Raw genomic sequence first — 6,450 nt, 5'->3', positions numbered from 1 at the left:
GTTGTCTTCCGCAAATCAATACTTTAAATAAACATAGTAAATGATTCAGCATACATATCTTGTATGTACCATGGAAATAAAATATTGTCATAGAGGCCATAATTCCTTGGAAATTGTTAACGAATGTGAACTTGTTAGAATGTCTTGATTTATAGAACTGTATCAAGTTCCTTTTTTACCTAGAATAGGGTACATCAGGGTAAATTCATCCTCTTGGGGATGGTGCAAGTTGAAGCATTGTTCCCTTTGTTCTAGATACCGTTTCCCGGGGGAACATGGAATATGGGAGTTGCCTTTTGTTTCCCATCATTTTGAAACTCCCACATAGCCTTGATTGTGGTGTTTTGCCATGTTAAAGGTCAGTCCCGCTCATGTGCATGTCAGGTAACAAAGGCATGCTGGACCATTTTTCTATGCTTTTGAAACCTCCCCTACAGAAGATTTGAAAGTCTTGCCAGCCATTCAAGATAAGTAGATCTCCAGGTGGATTTAAAGTCCAATTTGGTGAAAAGATAAATTAATATTTATTGTGTCAAGTAGGGTCTGAAATTGTGTTGTGGTTGTACTAGTACTAATTGCTGTCTTAAGTGTCAATGGTGCACATTTGTGTCTGTTCTTATAAAGAACATAAATTGAAGAGTATCATACTGTAATACTTTCAGTCATCCTTTTCTTTATAGCCCCAGCATTGCAAGTCTGAAAAGGGAACGAAACTGCTTTGACCAAAAATACAATAAATCAATAAAAGAAATACATGCAGTCTTCATTTCTACTTTCCCTCCCCCCTACTCCTTACATAACCTTGTTACAAAACAAGCATTGTTCTTGTCCTTATTAAATACTATGATGATATAATGGATCGGTAACTTGGAGACAGCACCTTGTCAAACCCTTTTATGAAGTCTGCTTGTGAAACACCAAATGATGTATCTATACTGGCGTGGCACTGTGCAGAAGCCATCCCTGTTCTCAGTGTGGCTTTGATTCCAATAGTGACGTCTGGTCCTGGACTCAGTGATGACTTTCAGCTTTAAATTTTGGCTGTGGCTTAAGCTGGAGTCTCTTTTAAGATTTTGAATACATCTCATCTCAAGGGTTCTTTAGTCCCAAGTGAACAAGAATGATTTCTGTTCTCCATTTATGAAGCAGGTTTCCATTTTGGCCTTTTTGTGTGGTTATACTTTCTCTAGTTATTCCCAGAGAAGGCATATGCATTCAAAAAAATGACAATATTGGTTTTGGTATTCAAAACTTTTATAAATTGATTCCATACATGATCAGTCTGTTCGCTTTGAGTCATGAAATTCTTTCAAGATGCTGCCACTTCCAAACTCAGTACCACCCGTTAGATAGTTAAATTTACTCCCCCTCCAATATAAGTTGTTGAAGAACATGGTGACATTTAAGATAAAACACCATTTTGCTATTTTCTGGTATGTGTTCCCTGTTTATATAATATAATTTCAGGTTTTACCATTACAGTAAAGGCACATATCAAGTTTGAAGGAATTTTTTTTTTTTTTTTTTTTTTTTTTTTTTTTTTATAGAACATCCTTTAGCCATTTATTTTGTATAGCCTTCAGTTTTTGCATCCCCACTGAATCTGAAAAGCCTGAAGTCTCTGATGAAAAACAGCAGCTTCCTTGTAGTACTATTACTGACTACCTAGTGGCAAGATTACTCACTTCTCTATTTGTTAACACATTCTTTTATCACATGCTTTACCGATGTTTTAGCTCACCGTGCCAGATTATGTTTCGAAGGTCTTTCATTTTAAATCATACTATCCAGACGGATCTCATAATAACAAAATTAACTAGCAGTTAACTCATTCATAAATGTTTTGTTAATGCATACAGATTGTTTACAGAATTTTAAATGACCTGAACATGTTATTTATACATGCTAAATGCCTTCTTCTGGTTAATCGGCATCAGAAGGCCAAGCTTCAAAATACTGCTTGTGTTTGTGCCTGCTCCATTTGGTGCTCGGTGCTGCATACATATCTCAGATGTTATGCTCAATATGAAACTCATTTCCATAGAGGGAGGTGTAAGTGATTGTCCCCATAACATCTGTGTTTTTAAAAGTTGTTGTTAAAGAAAATGGAAATGTCTCACAGTTGTGGAAAAGCTGCTCAGATTCACTTCTAGATCTTTGCATGTCTCTACTCATAAACACACTTATCAGCTCTGTACAGCACTAATTCACTTCCTGTAAACCTGCTTTGAGAAATTGTTAACAAAGCATATTAAGTTCAAGAAATTGCATGATATTTGTCAATAGAGACAACCATATGGAATAATACAAAGCGACCAGTTTGGGTCAAAAGTAGACCGACCCAGTTCAGTAGTTTGTTTAAGGTGTGTTGTGTATTATACGAGTACTGACAGGTTTTTTTTTTTTTTTTTATATGATATTGTCTGATGTATTGCAATGCAAGAGTGCTTTTTCTTTTCAGTTTAAAGAGAAACAGATGGCGTCTTACTTGAACTGATGCCATGTTGTAGAGAGAGGCCTCAAGTTCTATCCTTTAAAGAAATAACTCCTCTGTCCTGTTAACCACAAGCCTGTAACCTTTCTTTCTGAACTAAAACCGCAGTCTGTTTAGCTTCGTATATATTTCTTTTCAGTCCCATAAACAGACACTTTAAGGAATCTTCCATGTGAAGACTTTTCAAATATACTCCTTTTTGTAATTCTAGTCTGTATCTATTGAACACACAGCTTTAGATCTTTATTGTTTTTCTGAAGGCTTTAAATGTTTGCAGAAGCTGTGAAATGAATGCAGAATGGCTTAATTGTTTACAGCATCTATAAAAATACAAGGCACTATGACTTTCATTTGTATTTGTTATTGGTAATAGTTTTGTTTTAAAACCATTTATGTCTATCCTTTTATCATCCCGACTTAAAAATGAAATGACAATATAATTTTGTGGGGGGGTCTTTTCTTTCGTTTCTTTTAATTGGGTGTCAACTTTGACTCACTATCACTCATGCTTCTTTTAAATCCAGTCTATGAATTGGATCTTTACTTCTCCTCTGTAGGCTTAGACAATCAACTTTTTAAAAACCATAACTAAAAATAATACAATAGACTGATTTGTTTTGCCTGAGCTTGTCATGTGTGCAATATCAAGGTTTGTGGGCAACTGGATGAGACGCATGTGGTAGAAGGTCTCTCTTTTCATGCATGCAGGCTTTTATGTTCAGCCAACAACCTTTCTAATTAATACTCATGCTATAACTTGCAATGATGTGTTCCTTGCTCGAATGAGACAACGGAAATATCATTATCATAACCAGCCTCTTCCTACGCTTCCTGTACTTCTAATCAATACAGAGTGAATGGCGTTCGGTGAAGTAATTATTTTTGAAAGCTTATATATGTTTAATTTTATGGCATTTGTATTTCATGTATTTGTGCCGATTGTGTTTTTTTTTTTTTTTTTTTTATCTTGTGAGAAATAAACCTATAGCAAAGAAAATATATACATTTGCTTATCCACCCCAGCTACAACAGTACAACACAGTTATTGGACTAATCACGATTTATGCACAATATGACTGTCCTCCTATACAACATAATTAGATGATTGATAATTCTAAATCAATAGAAGTTGAGATCAAATAATGTCGGGAAATCTGGGAATCAGGGCTCTGTGCAGCTACTCGATAGCAGGAAGAGCAGTTTAATTGTTTTCCTTTGCTGCTTTGAAATTTGAAGGTACAGTTAAAAAAAGACTACTCCTATAGTGAATAGCATCACATAGGAGAAGCGCTTCCTGCAATGATTATGGAATAACCCACATCCCCTGAAAGGAAAGAACCAGCCGTACATTTGGTTACTATTGCGGTGCCTCCCTCCATTCAAGACTTCCTGTGTAAACACACAGGATACACAGCCTACTGAAGTCTTGGGGGAGAAGGCATGCATTGAACTTGAGTTTGCTACATATCTGCCTGGACCTCAGCAATAGACTGTGTTATTCAGTGTAACAAGTGTGAACATTCACAGGCGTGCGGATTGTTAATACTATAGTGGACAGCTGGTGTGGGGGAACGGCACACATAGCAGCCATAGTCGTGTTAACACTGAAGCCAAACAGGAGCATTATTTTCCTTTCCTATCATCATATAAGGAGGAACTTGCCTTGGTCTGAGGATATTTTACACACAACCTTTTATTTGTATTTGTATTTGACCCCCCTGTCTTAATCTAGTTCAGTCTGGTATGCTTATGTGACTTCTGTTACTTTACCTTACTTACTTCTCTGGCCTGAATCAGCGTTCATTAGAACAATGAGAACAATATAAAAGAGGTATTAGTGTAGTTTCATGACCAAAATGTGTGGGACTCCTTAAATCGCTGAATAACATTGTTTCAGATGAAGGGTGTGAATGCTATCAACTTCAGCTGGACCTCCCCCACATGTTCTGACTGTAGGTTTTGTTTCCACAGTGAAACGCTGGTCAGTGTTGGTGTTTGGATATGTATCAGTCCTTTTTAAAGATGTCTTCTTAAGTGAACTGTTTGGCAGGCCATTTGCTGCAGCCAAAGATTAAAATAATACACGCACTTTGGCTTTTCTGTTCCCTTTGATATGCTAGGTCATTATTGCTGTATTACCAGTTCAGGACTACAGCTATTTGTTTGTTTATTTTTCTGAAAGAGCACACCACTTCTTCCCATTAAAACATGGCAGTGCACAAATAAACCACATCCAACACAGAATTATATAACTTAAACCTTTCATTGTAAAATAAGTAAATAAAACACCAAAAAATGCCTTCAAGTGTGGAAAGACAGATTACAGCTATATTGCTTGAACAGCTGTTGCTATAGGTTCTTAATTTTGTACAGCCCTCACCATTGATTCCATCTTACTGCAACCGTTGCTTAATCTTGCAGTTCTCAGAAATAAGAAATTGCAATAGAGATCTCTTAAAAAAAAATAGATTTTACTTTTTTTTTTTAGGCATGGGGTGATAAAGCAAGTATGTCACACTCTACTTCTTTGAAACTTTATCTTTCATGTCTTGGAAATGAAGCCAGTCTGGACTTGAGGACAACCAGTCAACTAAAGCAGTGTTGTAAGTAAGAGGTAAGAAGTTTAGTAGCTGTAAGGAAGTTGGATACAAATCCAGGAAGGGAACCCAAATTAAATCTTATGTTAAGATTGAATCTAAAGCATGTTACCTAAACTGATCCTTTGCTTTCTTTTTTCTTTGCTCTGCTTTATTCAGGCAGTTACTGTGTTAGTTTACATGTGATATTGGGTTGCAGAATAACTGCCCTTCACTCCAGGTGATTTGCATTGAGGCCTACTACTACTACTGCTTAAGCCAATGCATTTGTTTAATCCTCATTTTGTGTTAAATATAACCATGTAAATGCCATTCAAAAGAAGAGGGCTGTGACATCAGAATTAGAGGAAATCCTGGAAGTGTCATACCTGTGAAATGTGTGTCTTGGAAAAGCCATACAAAGGCAGGCAGTGTGAAACAGGAGAGATATATTGCGATGCTAAAAAGGATTAATACAGAGTACTCCATCAGAATATCTAACGGGAGGATAATGGTTGGGGTTGGATGAGCTATTAGGCTGAATGACAGCCATCATATACAGTGGGGGAAAAAAGTATTTGATCCCCTGCTGATTTTGTACGTTTGCCCACTGACAAAGAAATGATCAGTCTATAATTTTAATGGTAGGTGTATTTTAACAGTGAGAGACAGAATAACAACAAAAAAATCCAGAAAAACGCATTTCAAAAAAGTTATAAATTGATTTGCATGTTAATGAGGAAATAAGTATTTGACCCCTTCGACTTAGTACTTGGTGGCAAAACCCTTGTTGGCAATCACAGAGGTCAGACGTTTCTTGTAGTTGGCCACCAGGTTTGCACACATCTCAGGAGGGATTTTGTCCCACTCCTCTTTGCAGATCCTCTCCAAGTCATTAAGGTTTCGAGGCTGACGTTTGGCAACTCGAACCTTCAGCTCCCTCCACAGATTTTCTATGGGCTTAAGGTCTGGAGACTGGCTAGGCCACTCCAGGACCTTAATGTGCTTCTTCTTGAGCCACTCCTTTGTTGCCTTGGCTGTGTGTTTTGGGTCATTGTCATGCTGGAATACCCATCCACGACCCATTTTCAATGCCCTGGCTGAGGGAAGGAGGTTCTCACCCAAGATTAGACGGTACATGGCCCCGTCCATCATCCCTTTGATGCGGTGCAGTTGTCCTGTCCCCTTAGCAGAAAAACACCCCCAAAGCATAATGTTTCTACCTCCATGTTTGACGGTGGGGGTGGTGTTCTTGGGGTCATTCCTCCTCCTCCAAAAACGGCAAGTTGAGTTGATGCCAAAGAGCTCAATTTTGGTCTCATCTGACCACAACACTTTCACCCAGTTCTCCTCTGAATCATTCAGATGTTCATTGGCAAA

This window comes from Amia ocellicauda, chromosome 9 (genome assembly GCF_036373705.1).
Source record: "Amia ocellicauda isolate fAmiCal2 chromosome 9, fAmiCal2.hap1, whole genome shotgun sequence".
In the NCBI taxonomy this organism is placed as follows: Eukaryota; Metazoa; Chordata; class Actinopteri; order Amiiformes; family Amiidae; genus Amia; species Amia ocellicauda.
The sequence above is the reverse complement of the archived record's forward strand: the minus strand, read 5'-3'. Positions refer to the sequence as shown.